Raw genomic sequence first — 15,353 nt, forward strand, 5'->3', positions numbered from 1 at the left:
GAAAAAGAAAAAAGAAAAAAGGCAGTTAAGTATCATCCACAGCTGAGCCAATAGCTTCTCTTTTCTCAAACAGCTTTTGTGTTTCCCTTGGTAATAATGGTTTTATTTTCATTTTCTCAATTTCTTATGTTTCTATGTCTAATTTTCCCCTAGATGGTCTAATAACTTTCTAAATCTCCTCTCTGTGTGGTCAACACATCTGATAAACTACCCACAGTTTTATTTAATTGTGTCCCTCAGGGAGAAGTCATCCATTGGCTGTGCTCTGCGTGACTGCTCTCTGGACCAACTCATACCTCCTCCATTTCAGTCTCATCCTAGACTTCCCCTTTGGCTGCTCAGGATTTGGTCCCTTTCTCCCAGATTCCCTACATCTGTCTATCACGGGGTACTCTTGTCAGAGAATAACCTTCAGACTCTCATTCTATAGCCAATTTAATTGATAACTTGGTAGGTTAGTGACTGTCAAGTTGTAAATAAACATCTCTTTAAATGGAGTGTCACCCCATTATCTCTGCTTCCACGGTGCTGTTGGGAGGTCAGACATCATTCTGGCTGTCTCCACATGTTCATCTTATCCCCCAGAACTGCTTCAGCAATTAGTTCTCTGCATTAATCTCTTCTGATCCCCCTCCTTCTGCTCCCCCTCCCCCGCCTTCCTGGTCTTCCTTCTCCTTTTCTTTCCTTTTGTTCTTTTCCATGAGGCTGGGCATTTTTTAGCTATACTTGAATATCACTTGCTAAGCTCTAATACATAAATTCTAAGTGTCTCAGGGTGTGTCTCAGTGGGTCAGTCATATACAAATATCTGCTTCTCTGACAAAGTTGTTCAGTCTATTCCCGAGGTCTTCGTTCAAATTGCTTTAGAAAATACATTTTTCTCTGGATGTTTCTGGGTGAAGCTTCTAGGTTGGCACAGGTTCGATTTCTGCATGTTCGATGACATAAGAAAGTTAACTGTCAATAAGAATTAATTTGCCATCAGGTTGTAAAGAATAACCAGTAGCCTTGGCAATAGCCTGTGATTTTTTGGAGGTGGGGGGTCTGTAGGACCCCTTTGGCCAATGACTCAATAAAATGTGATCCATTCAAGGCACTGGATGTCCTAAGATGTCTAGTTGAGACATTCTCTCCCCTATTATATAATAATTACATTTAAATCAGCATTTTATATGTTTTTGTATATTCTTTTATATAAATACATATAATATAATATATATAATATAAAAATACATACACATACTCTTTTATATGTGTTTATATTGTAGGAAGCTTCCAAAGTCGTGTGTTCTACGTGGCTTTGCAATGGGCCTTAAATGCTAGTTGCCCCCCCCCATATCCATCCTCCACCCCCCCCATATCCATCCTCCACCCTACTCTCCTAACTCTCACCCACTTGAATCCTCCTACTCTACTTTCTCCTTTTTCTCTTTAGAGCACTGTGCTGCATTTTCCCTCCCCTGGAAGTAGAAAATACATCTTAATTCATTTCTAATTACACAAGAACCATACCAACACATATATGCTAAAAATCCAGATAATCGTAGACTCTTTGTAGTTGTCCCTAATACCCTTCAATCTCAGTGCCTTCCTTAGAAGGAAAGAGTTGTAGATTTCATGTATCCATCCAGCATTTTACTATGTCAACTGAGCTGTGTTACATAGGGAAACAGGGTGTATGTGTGTATGTACTTAGAGAATATTTTAGCTCAAGTGGGGCCATATTGTATATACTAACTTTCAAGCCCCCCCCTTTTGTTTTTCCATTTAGTAGTGTATCTCAGACCACTGAGCATTGTGGACCACACCTATAGTCTTAGCACTTAGAAGACTGAGGCAGGACTGGGAGTTCAAACCCAAACTGTTATTTGTTGTTGTTGTTGTTTAATGAACTACAACATGGTGTTTCCAAATGTATGTGTGTCATTTACTTAACTGCTAACTTATTGATGGGATGTTACATGACTGCTAACTTATTGATGGGATGTTTCATGGTTTCAATCTTTGAATTTCATAAACGTGTCATCGTTCTTTGTAAACATGTTTGTTTCTTTGAACTAAAGATCAGAAACTGAATCAAACTTGTGTTTTGGGCCTAGATGATCTTGTCTCATCCCAAAATAATATCACACAGAAATCAGACACAAGTCTTTATGTTCCAAAAAGTGTGGTATGGAGCCTTCCCCTCAACACAGAATCACTCTGAGCAAATTCCCTGGCACCATTGCCAGTTACCCTTTGTTCTCCTCCTTGGGTTATTTGTTGTTGAGCTATTTGTTCCCTGGTGTTCCCTTATCAGCAGCTGCCTACATACTGGGTCCTACACTCAGGGCAGCCTGACACAGCACAGTAACACATTATGGACATAGTAGGCAATGTATAATAACAAGGTATATTATCCCAGAACTCTCAAGTAATGAAAACGCTCCAGCATCTATTAGCTCTACCTAAGATAAGTAGAAAACTCTTCTGATCAGGAAGTAATAATGAGGTACACTTTGTGTTAGGGTATTAATGTCGAAATGGTATCTGAATAATTTACTGGCACTTTCCATGCACCAGCAGTCTCTCCTGGTGGCCACCTGAGTATATCTGGAAGTAAAACACAGCAAATGATAAACTCCAGAGTCAAGCATGACAGCATAGCTCTCCTCTGAAGAACCAGCTGTTCTGTCATGCTTTTCAGTAACCTCGCTGGGCTTCTCCTTTGTGCCCTCTGCCCTTCAGACTGCCTGGTGAGTCTTACAGAGATTAGATTGCAGCCCCACCCTGCCAACTTGACCTTCTCCTTTTCTTCTGCCTTCCTTTGAAAAAGGTGCTCCTACTTGAATACATAGTGTCCCAGAAGTTTGCCATTAGGACCCGGCCTTTGGATTCTAGTTGGACATATGACACTCCTCAGTGTACACATATTGACTACCCATATATTAGCAGATCTTGGGGACAAACCTTTGTCCTGCTAACCATAAATGGAGTTAGATTTCTGTTTTGTCTGCAAGGGCCCCTCCCTAGTACATGCCCTCCTGGAACTCTCATTCCCCCTTGCTAACGAAGGATGAGGTCAGAAAAACCATTCTGTTATACATAAGGATTTGAAAGAGAAATAGGAGGTAGTTTCCAGTCTGCCATTTGTGCCGAGTCCTGTGTAACTTCAAGTACAAATACCCACTTCTTTCATTGGCCATGCTTACTTTTTACCTAAATATTCTCCTTATCCCTTGAGCTGTCCCTTTCAAAGACTCAAGGAAAGAAAAAAGAAAGCTCCCATTGTTGCATCAAACACAGAGAAGTCCATCCGATGTAATGTTTCCCTCTCATCTTATTTCTGTAGCTGAGGATGAAAAGAACATCTCCGAAGGAGGCCTAAAGAACAGCCACATTAATTAAAGGAAAGGGTTTTGTGGTTTTTTTTATAATAACTAATGGACATGCAAAGGAGCCTCATTAGTGGGAATATTTCCTCTGAAAGGGCATGCATGCTGTGAATAAGAGTGTTATGGCTGGTTCTTTTTTTAATAAAGTGAGACCTTTTGTCTTTTTGCTATTAATAACACAGGCTGAAGAGAATGAATCTAAGAGAGTTTCGTAAATATGCCACATAACAGGAGAATTACCAGATCTTGGGTTTCTTATTTCTCTCTGTTCTAGGGTAAGACTTTTCCTTGTTGCTTTTTGCCATGACCAGAGAAGAGGTAAGGACTAGGACTCTTTCAGAGAATTAGACCTAAATGTGATGACTTAGACCCCATTAATCCAGCTAACCAATGAACCACTGGCCTGCACAGCAACTGGATGGAGAAGCTGACAATTTCACCCAAGATACAATATTCAAATATAAAAGACAAAAGATGACATAGTAAGAAGATGGAAGGGGAGTGGTATAAACAAATAAATGATTGGTATATTGACAGATGATAGACAAAAAGATAGATGTGCAGATACATAGACACATGATATAGAAACCAGTGAATCATTGAAAGCTAAACTCTGTAGATATGTCTATGATAAAGAAAAATCTAGACAGCTCTCAGATCCATGGGGAATTGTTTTCACGACCCCCAAAGATACCAAAATCTACAGCTGTTCAACTCCCTTACACAAACCATGTAGTACTTGAATATAACATATGCCCATTGTCCTAGGAACTATGAAAACATGCTGGCTTCCTTCTCATACTTTATACATTGTAAAGATAGTGCTGCAGGAATCATTATTATGGGATGTCAGGGAATAATGATGAAAGAAAAAGCCTGTACATGTTCAGCACAGATGCAATTTAAAAAAAAAACAACAACAACATGTTTTCCATCTAGTTGGTTGAACCTGGCATACGAGTGCCCTGAATATGGGAGGGGGGGTTGGCAGTTGTTTTCAAAGTAAGAGCACTGAGGGTGAAGTTGGATCCTTATTGTATTTCAAGGAAGCATGGAATGGTACATAGAGTTTTTATAGCACACCAAAATCTTCTTCAGGGCACACATGGCCACACCCCATCATTGTGGTGGCAGAAACAGCCTCAGAATCTCCCTAAGAAACTAGACAACTAAGCAACTCTATGCACATCTCAAGAGAGTGCAAGGCCTCCTGGCGCTGAACTTTCACACACAACATATCTAATTTTTGTGGACCAAATCCTGTGAGTGACTAGAAGATTACTAAAGCCAACTCTAACTTTGAGCATGTCCTCTCTCCAGCCAGAGTATGACCACTATATGATCTTAAAAATAAGCTTTCATTTATTTATTTAATGGTGCTAAGGTTGAATCTATGACCTCATGCATGCAAAGTGACTGCTGAACCGCTGAGTTACATTTTTAACCCCTAAGGATGGGCATATTCTGAAAGATGCTTAAAGCTTCAGTTTGGGGTACTGCAGAGCTACATAATTATCAGTCTTGCCATGCAAGGGGTAATTCCACCCAAGGTATAGGCACTCCCAGTTGTTTGCTCCACCTAAATCCGACTAGCTGTGTAGCTTAGCTCTGGATGCTGAAATAGACATTGCTTACCTTTTTTAACTTCTATCTACACCCATCCATGGACACAGAGAAGCAAGGCATGCCAGCAAGAAGGTTCCCGACTACTTAGCTGACCAGTGTGGTGAACAGACTTTGGGTAATAAATTCCCATATCCCACATCTTGCATGTGCAGTTTCAACCACATTCTCCTTTGCTACTTAGATCTTTGACAGGCAGCCATCTCATCCTGGTTCCCTCAAAAAATGCCATCATATCATCTCTACCCTTTCCATCACCAGCTCTCAGGGGTGGGGAGTCATCTCTGCCATTGTCCTGTGTGCTATAAGAGAGTGTCAGGAAAGAATCACCCACCGTGGCTCCCATCTCCTCAACAGAGATGAGGACATGCAGCTAACAGAAAAGGAGGACTTTAGCAGCTCCACACATATTCCCATTCACACAGCTGCTGACTACTTCTGAACCTCAAGGCTCACTTAATCTGCAGCTAACCTGTTTTGAGCTAACTGTGATATACTGCATACAACTGGCAATGCCTTTCATGAGTTCCAACCTTGATTTCCCCTAGACCACGTCTTAATCATTGTCATGGCCATCCGACTCTCCCAGCAGTTTTCTTCTATGTGTCCCCTGTCATTCCTTGTTTGGAGGAACAGGTGTATATGAGTTGTGAATCCATGGTTCTTGAGGAGGCTGTATTTTGAGCTCCTCCTACAAAAGTAGACAGAGGATCTCCAGGAAAGCAGTAACATTTGGGCCAAAGCTCTGAGGAAATACTAAACTGTGGACAAATCTGGATTAATTCTGTCCTCGGTCCTGTGATCCATCGCTGCTATGGTAAAGACTCTGAAGTGGAATTTTCCTTCGGAAGTTGAACAACAACCTTATCTGTAACTTAGCATATCACAGGCACACATGTGGGTCAGTGCTGATGTATCATGGGAACACTTGAAAGAGTTTCTTACTACCAGGAGGAACTGCTAAGAATACTACTGCTAAGAATACTCCACACAGTCATAACTTTCAATCTTTACTCGTACATTGCTTTTTGTGTAAATTTTAATTGATAATATAAAATTTTCAAAGCCTGCAGGAAATACATAATGCAGGTCAAAGATGGCTAAGCTATCTCTCAAAGTAATTCCAGATAGAACATGAAGCTGCCATTGCTCTCTTGTTCCTGTTTTTCCCAAAGTGAACAGACTTTGGGTAATGAGGTAGAGACTTCTTGGAACCTCATTGATGAAAAACAACATAAAAGACCACAGTACCTGACACATGTGGCTATTTGAATATCATCTGGAACGAAAACAAGACAGAATCAGCATACAGTGTATAACAAAACCCAGATGTCTCTTGGATAAAAGGTTAATCGAATGCTAATGCTAAATGAAAGAGTTTTAAAGGCAGGAGAAAGGATGTTGGAGATAAATGGGGAAATTATGTGCAGCCTCCATATGAGTTGGAAAAGAAAGCTCTCTGCACAGAATTTTTTAAAGGAAATTAACCTTTTCTTTAACACCTTAAATGTGTTAGGTGTTTTATAAGAAAAGTACTAAATACTATTCCAGGAGACTGAGATCCCAATAAAAGTCAAGACTCTGTTATACTTAGAGAGAAATACAGCAATGCCTTAGATTTTACCCTTTGGTCATATTTCATTAGATGTTTATATATCAGTCCTGATTCTGTCAGGGATTCAGTGGGTTTGCAATTTTTTTTATCCCACTGGCTTTGCTTCATGAATTACAAATCAGCTTGTGCCTCACATCCCAGCACCTCAACCCTCATCTCCCCCTTGAGGACTGGGTCATGCTCATAGGCTGCATTAGTCAAGGTTCTCCAGGGAAACAGCACCTGGAGGAGGGGTGGAGGAGGGGAGTCGTGTGTATTCTAAAGAATTGCTTTATGTAATCATGGGAGCTAGCAAGTCTGGGTAGAAATGACAGCAAGAATCTGTTCCCATTTTGGAAGCAATATTTTCCCTGCTCTGGAGACTTCTATCTGAACTAAAGCCTGCAACTGACTGGCCAACACCATAATGGTCAATGGTGATTATCAACTTGATTAGAAGAATAAACACCTAAGAGATTAGTGAGCCATATCTATGATGGCTAATGTTGATCATCAACTTAATTGGTTAATAATTGAGTAGGAGATTAGTGAAGAACTCCTTTGGGTGTGTCTGTGAGGACGTTTCCAGGTGTGTCTGCAAGGATATTTCCAGGAACCGGAATGAATGGATTAACCCCTTTTGGAGTCACAATTTAATGGTATCATTAGGAAATGATAAAAAATAAAAGGTGGGGGGTTGGTAGAGGACACTTCCTTGGGGACTTTAACTTACCCTGACCTCATCTTATATGCTGCCTTCCCTCTGTTTCCCATCTACCAAGAAGCGAAATACAAAACTGGGCATGTAGCTCCATGGTAGAGCCCTAACCTACATGCTCAAAGTCTTGGGTTCTAGCCTGAGCACTGAAAATAAAGGTCAAGAAAGGGACCAGTAGGCTCCACCACACATTCCCACCTCCAAGATGGTTACCTCTGAGTGACCCAGACTGACCTCTTGGAAATAGTGAGCTAAAACAATTCTGAGTGCACAAAAGGATAAAGAGAAAATAGCTACATACCACATCAGCCATAAAAGTGTGTAGTTACAGGTAAAGAAGGGATTTTTAAATAATGAAAGTCACTGTATACAAACTTAGAGCAGCACGTTTGATGGGAGAGATGAATATGCGCTCTGCAGTGGCTCTGGAGAAAGGAGCAGAGTCACCTAGGAAGGGAGAGGAGCTTGAGGAGGCAGTATGCTCAAAAGACACCGAGATGCCAAGGCCAGCTTCCAAAAGAGAACCCAAGAGTCTCAGTTATTTGTTAGTTTGTTTGTTTTGGTGCTGGAAGATTGAGCCCAGGGCCTCCAGTCTGCTAGGTAAATACCCGACCAGTGAGTCACACTTCCTGCCCTTGCCCAGCCCATGTAAGGATGTTCCCAGTCCTGTTTCAATTCCTGAGATAAATTCTGACAAAAAGGAGACTAAGGCAAAACAAAAGCAAAAACAAAAACAAAAAACCTCTCTGGAATATATGTTTCTTAAAAAAGCTTTATTTTAAAATCATGCAAATAATAATAATAAAAAAAAACCCATGCACTGGAATTAACCAGACCCAAAAGTCTTAAATTTCTAAATAAAAGTATGAATAAATTGAATTTAAGGATAACAAAAGGTAATCTCACAAATACAAAATTTAACCCAGTAATTTGGGGACCACTTTCATATAGGGACACCTAACAATGTAATGTGCTTCACTACATGAATAGGGTAAAAGAACAAAACCAGATGTGATCATGTAGATAGATACACTCTCAAACATTGATGATGTATGTGAGAATGTTTCCATTTTTGATAAGTAGTCAAAGATAAAATCCTTTCAAAACATGATAAATGGTATTTATTAGAAACAAAATGGCATAAAAACAAAACGGAGGTACTCCTAATAAAATCATGCACAAGATAAGGCTGCTTCCTCTGATGGATATTGTCCATTTCTCTGGAGGTGGTAGCCAAAACTATAGCAAGAAAAACCCATGTGATATAAATATTACAGAATATGTCAAGTGATCATTATATGAGTTTCTTCCTTGAAATGCAGAAGTGCTTAATGGTCTATCATAATTAATGGGAGTTCAGCAGGATATAAAAAAAATCCACATTTAAAATTTTATGGTGGGGCTGGGGAGATGACTCTGGGTAGAGTGCATGCACAAGCGTGAGGACTGGGTTTGGGATCCCTACCAGCCCTGTGAAACAGCCAAGACTTGCAGCAGGCATCTGTATTCCTAGTGATGGCAGACAGAGACAGAAGGATCCAGGCTCCCAGGCCAGCCTAGGCAACTGGGGAGCTTCAGGTTCAGTGAGAGACTCTGTCTCAAAAAGTCAGTGGAGAGTGATGGAGGAGGGAACGCAATGTCAACCTCTCTCTCTCTCTCTCTCTCTCTCTCTCTCTCTCTCTCTCTCTCTCTCTCTCTCTTTGAAGGACTGAATGGGAGAGGTCTTTTACAATAAGAAAAAAAGAATTAATGAAAAATGTTCTTCACTTCAAAATAAATTTAAAATAAGTCTATGTTATTTCACAGGTAATAGAAACTACTTATATTTGATTAACATGTGCCTTTTGATTAAAAAGTCTTCTTTGAATCAAGATTTGGATTCATGTCACAGGCTTGAAGTCAGCTTCTATTTCATTCCCAAGTAGTCTGTAATTACTGTTTTAAACAAATTTCCAAAGAAAGTGTGCCACATCTGCTCCCCAGTTGCAATGTTTCCAGAGAATTATTAAACATTGCATCGTCTATGTACCTGTGCATTGCCTGCCTTAGACTCTTACTCAAAGAATGGTACACTCTTCTTGCTGCCCTGGCCATTTCTCCTTTCATCTCTAAGAGACGTTGCTTTATGTATTCTGAAGTTGTTACTTGTAAATATGATGGATACTTACAGGTTTGTAGGAGCCAACTCTTTTCAGTGGATAGGCCTTTAAACAATATGAAATACTCCTGTTTCTCCCCAGGTCTCTTTCCTCTGTCTCTCCTAATACCAACATCACCAGAAGTGGCTGAGATTGTTTTCCATTTGTTCACATGATCCTTTCTCTTATTGCTCTGTCCTTTGATGGACAATATTTGCTTTTGTTTATCCAGGTGGACAACATTTTTTGTGGGGGCAACTCAGGCCTTCCCGTGGCTTCTGTCCACTCACTGTGGGCACCTGACATTTCCCTTTGTTTTAGTCTTATGATTTCATGCTCTCTTGGTGTCCTCTTTTCCCATTTCTGGTTCCTTGCTGGAATAATTGATGTTATTTCACCTCCCCTCACATACAAAGTCTACATGGCTTCAAAGTGAATTCAAGTGCAACCATCTCAAACTGCAAATGGCATTCCATTTTCTCCTGACACCGTGTATCTGAGGGAAAAGGCCAGCCCTGGAGACATCCTGTTTGATTCCTCCTCCATTGTGCTCTTTATAACAATACTGAGGGCTCTGCCTAGGGTCTCGTGCATGCTGGGCAAGCATCCTTCCCCATAACTATATCCCTAGCCTTCCTTTTCCTTTTATTTGGAAACAAACTCTAAGTTTCCCAGACTGTCCTTGAACTTGGGATCCTCCTGCCTCAGCCTGTGCCCCTAGGTCTGACTCTTCCTTCCTTTATACTGGACTTTTCCTTCTCTTAATTCTTGTACCACTTTTTATTTCTCCTAAAATTTCAGAAATTCCATGATATCGCATTTTTTAATAATCTTGACTGTCAATCAGTGAGAATTCCCAACCTAAAAACTAACTTTCCAGCAAATTAAAAATGTCATGCGAATCTTCCTCCATCTCCTGTGTCCCCTCCCCCTCCTTAAGCTCTTATTATAAAGCTACAACACACTCCAGGTCTCATCTCCATGCTTCAGGCTTGTCTTCTCTCTTTGTCTTCTCGCTCTGTCAGAATTCATTAAATTCATCTTCCTACTTATCAGTCTAGCTTTTAACAATGTGTTTTATTACAAAATTAAATTTAGGATATTTGTGTTTGTCAGATTTTGATTACTTCAATGAAATACTTGAGATAATAATCTAAAATGAAGAGAGGTTTATTTTGTCGAGGATTTAATCGATAGTCTCTTGGTTGTGCTGCTTTGGGCCTGTGATGAGATGGTAGCTAACGGAGAAAACCTGTTCACCCTTGGTGTCCGGGAAGCAAAAAGAGGTACAGGAGGAAGCTAGGGTCCCAATCTCCCCTTCAAGAGTATTCCTTCCATAACCTAATTTCCTCCTACACAACCCCCCAACACACACAGTTTCTACCATGCCCCAGTTGTGTGGCGGGCTGGAGACCAAGCCTGTGGCATGGGGCTTTTGAGGGACATTGACTATCCAAACTCTGAAACACTCACTGTGAGCCTTCTCCCTGTGTGTTTCTTTCCTCGTAGTAAACTCTTGCCATCACGGTGATAGAGAGACACCCTCAAACTTCACCGATACTATCCAGAGTCATGAAAATCTCTTGATTTTTCAATGGCTTCTGAGATTCACACTTGTATATTCAGGTGCCAGCAGGGAGTTCAAGAGGCCAGACACTGCCTTCAATGTGGTATGTGTGTTCACACGGTGAAGCCAAAGCCACTCTGTAAGGTTTAGACACTCACAGTTATTACTAGCAATGGCTCACACACAAAGAATATAGGCAGACCCTGGCTGCTGACCCGGGCTGTCTGACTCCAGAGCCTGGTGCGTTCTCCTACCACACATAGTCACCATTTGTTCTTGTCCTCAATGAGTGTTCTGTTTCAAGCTACGTCTGCCACCTTCAACTATATCCGTAATTTTTCTGGCATCTGCCTAATTTTCATAAATCAAAATGAAAATGCATCCATAATGATAAGAAATGTGACTACATGCTTACCCCTCCCTAAGTAAAGTGAGGGGGCACCACCAAAGAGCCTGTCCCAGATGACACAGGCACAGGATACAAGCCATGCCGGTCCCTCAGGACCTGGTGACTGTCTAGTTCACTCTCCAGCCATGGAGCCTGGTGGACAGAGGTGTGCCTGCCAAGAAACAGCAGAAAGGCTGTGTCTTAGTTACTTTTCTACTGCTGTGACAAAGCACCATGACCAAGGCAGCATGTAGAAGAAAGCTCTTTATGGGGGCTTACAGTTTCAGAGGATGATTCCGTGACCATCATGGTGATGAGCATGGAAACAGGAAGTCAGGCATGGAGCTGGATCTGTAACTGAGAGCTCACATCTGATCCACAGGCACCAGGCAGAGAGAGAGAGAAAGCTAACTGAATTGGTGTGAGATTTGGAAACCTCAAAGTCCAGCCCCAGTAACATACCTCCCCCAACAAGGCCACACCTCCTAATCCTTCCCAAACAGTCCCAAATGGGGGAGGAGGGCAAGCATCCAAATATATGAGTCTATAGGGACCATTCTCCTTCAAACCACCACAGGCCACCTTGAGTGAAGCAGGCTCCCTGGGTCAGAGACCTCGCACAACCAAAGCAAGTTCCAGAGGCCACGAGAAGGAAACAACACCTCTCAGAAAGCTCAGACACCTCCCAAGAGTGAGATAATCAAACACAGATCTCAGGCTCCTTTTTATATAAAACTGTAGAAAAACAAATGACATGGAAAATGGGGACTAAGAACAGAGCACCCACAGGTGACCTTTGACCCACTCCTGACGCTGATGCGGCGGCTGAGCTGCCCACATCTTGCTCATCATGATACCATCTGTTCATATCTTCCAAAAGTTCTCCCAGCCTAGCCCGTCAAGGGTGGACTTGGGGTTTTCTAGCATCGCCGTAGATTTTGTCTTAAATGTGCATGCCTTTGTTATTTTCAGTACTGTTTGGGGTAGAGAGAGGAGAGGGCACCTGAACTCACGCCATCACCTTGAAAATGAGCCTGTGTCTCTGGCAGGTTTGCGCTGCTGCTGTTTTTAATTGGTAGATATAATTGTGTATGTTTTACATTTGCAACTTGCTATTTGGGGGTAAGTGTGCATTCGTGGCATGTGAATTGGCAGGAGAGGTTCGTGAACAATGAAAAGTTTTCAGTCAGAAGAAATCTACTCAAGAGACCTCCTGTACAAAGTAACGGTTGTTAATGACAACAGATTGTGCCCTCGGGTTGCTAAGAGTAGATTTTAGGTATTGAATATTTTTAAATGTGTTACCATGTTTTTTAATCATCAACAGAAAGTGTGGGAAGGATTTTTTGGTGATGTTTCTTCAGTTCTGCCTTCAAAGGTCAGCACCAGAGCCATCTGTGACAGTTCCTAACAAGCTAATATGTGTGGGTTTTCTTGGTTTTTTTTTTTTTTTCGACATTCTACTCCCTGCTTCCAGAGACTCTGTATTTGCTTTGTAATGTCTGTTCCATTGCTGACCGAGGATCAGCAACCAGAAAGGGTAAGCTAGGCTTAGATGAGACCAAATTGGGCCCCTTTGTAGTTCTATATTTATTTATGTACTTTAAATGACTAACATGGCATGAGAATTTATACAATTACATAAGCTACATTGATTGAGTTGATGTTTGGACAGAAATTTTAGTAGACTGAGTATTGTATATAGTCTGAAGAATCAAGTCCAAACTTTTAAAGGGGGCTATTTTACATTAAAGAGATAGCAAAGAGTTCCTCAGGGTGGTGGGGAGTTAGGATAACGGGCTGAGTGCCAGGCAGATTCAGAGAGGCCAAGTTACATGGTGGGCCTTGGAAGCCACAGCAGGGAGCTTGGATTTCCTTTGTAAAGGCCCATGAAAAGATTGGAGATTTAGAAGGGTCATTGGGTGACTCTACTGAGCCTCAAGAAGAGGTGCTAATGTCATTGAGTGTCTGGAGCTGTGGCTGAATTTCAGCATCATTCCGGAGCATCATCTGGGGAGTGAGAGACTCTCCAGGGGTAGATCCAAATTGGCCACAACCCTTCATGTAGAAACTACAAGTCTGGGCTATGGGTTTTCATGTATTATTTATTGAAGAACTAACACCATTACTACAGTATTATGAATATCATTTCTTAATATGAAATGATGTCATTCAATACTTGTTTGTCCTGCCCTCGTTAAGATATTTTCATCAAGGATGCCAGAGTGCTCAGTATGCTCTCTTATCCCCAGTTCCCTCTCACTAATTACTCTTCCTCACCCCGGATTGTGTCCCTTCTTCTTCCACAGTGTGCATGTGTGCATGCACATGCGGATGTGTAAAAATCTAGATTTTTTTTTTTCATATAAGGTAAAACATGAGTCTCAGTCTTCCTGAGTCTGGTTTATTCCACCTAACATGAGGATCTCCAGTTCCAACCATTTTCCTGCCCAGGTCATATTTTATTTTTATTTCATGGATGAATAAAAGCCCATTGTTTACGTGTGTCACCTTTTCTTTATTCACCTTCAAATGTGTTTTATCCAATATTAACATGTCTACCTTTGCTCTTTTGCGTGTGTATGTGTGCCGTGTATGCAACATATGTGAGTGTGCATGTCCCCTCATGCACACGAGGCCAGAAGAGGACGTCAGATGTCACATGTCCATTCTATCAGTTTCTGTCCTTCCTCTGAGACTGGTTCTCTTGCAGCATCTAAAGTTCATCATTTTTTTGTTTTGGCTTGTTTTTTTGTTGTCCTGGCTAGGTTGGCAGTCAGCAAGCTCTAACAATCTTCCTGCACCCCTTACACACACCCAGAGATGGGGTTACAGGCACACATGACCATGCCAGGCCTTCTGTATGGGTGTAGGGCCCCAAACTTGGGTGTTCATGCTTACACAGCAAACCATTTTCCACCGAGTCATCTCTCCAGTCCCCATAGCCTCAATCTTCAAGTTTTTTAACTGTCATTTATTCTTAGACTGGCTAGAAAGTGATTTAAAATAATTTTCCTTTAATCAGACTCTATGGAGAAGATGAACCATGCTTTCTAAGCTCCTGATGTTAGCACATATCTTCTTAATGCCCTTGTGGACAGCTCCCTGGAAGCAGATAGCTTCAGTCAATCATCCACCCCTCTCTTCAGGAGACTTCCCTGATAGATGTTTTTCTCTGTTGGTTTGCACATTTGAGCCTCTGTTTGCTAACTCCCTGTCCTTATCATGCTTGTTCCAACTCTGTCTAAAATGTAATGGGTTATGTGTACTAGCTTCACGTCTAATACACATCCTACAGACAATCTATACTGTTTAAGATAGCGTTAATGCCTCAGCTAATTTACAATGCCCGTTTTCCTTTTTATATAATCTTTGTCATGTCTTATATCATTTTTACCTCTCCACCCTGAGGTCAGGTAGTTTCTTAATTACCTCAAATTATATTTTAACACATAATCATTTTAACCCATCAGGGTTTGTTTGGGTGTTTGTTATAAAATATCCTCCACTTGATAAACACCCCACCCTTTTCTCAACACAAGGGAGGTTTCTGGAACTCATGTCCTAGTAATCTTTTGCTTTACTGGTCTCTCAATACATTTTGACTGTGTAGTATGCATTCATGCCCAGCATATTCCTTTATTACGGTTGTGTTCAACAACCACCTTGCTGCCTTTCCTTGTGCATTTATTCTCTCAGAAGAGCTCTGGAGCAGCATTATCCTGTTTCAAAACTCCATCCCTTGGGGCTTTTGTTTGGAACTGCATCACATTTCCAGACACAGAACAAGTTACCATGATGCTAGGCGCCACTGAGCATTCTTCTACTTTTCTTTCCTTTACAACATCCGTGTCCTACTCTCATCCTCACATTCGGAAGGGTTTCTCAAACCCACCTCTCCTTCACTAATCCAATTTTCCTCGTAATTTAGCATTCTTCTGAAGTGGTAAT

General features: G+C 41.3%; 1 protein-coding gene across 1 annotated transcript in view; it reads left to right on the forward strand.

The window, feature by feature from the left end:
• The window catches only part of Pcsk2 (proprotein convertase subtilisin/kexin type 2), a 244,891-nt gene that overhangs the window by 62,990 nt on the left and 166,548 nt on the right, over positions 1-15,353 (forward strand). The gene's annotated exons all lie outside the window — the stretch shown is intronic.

This window comes from Peromyscus californicus, unplaced genomic scaffold (assembly GCF_007827085.1).
Source record: "Peromyscus californicus insignis strain IS unplaced genomic scaffold, ASM782708v3 Scaffold_7__1_contigs__length_154581171, whole genome shotgun sequence".
NCBI lineage: Eukaryota > Metazoa > Chordata > Mammalia > Rodentia > Cricetidae > Peromyscus > Peromyscus californicus.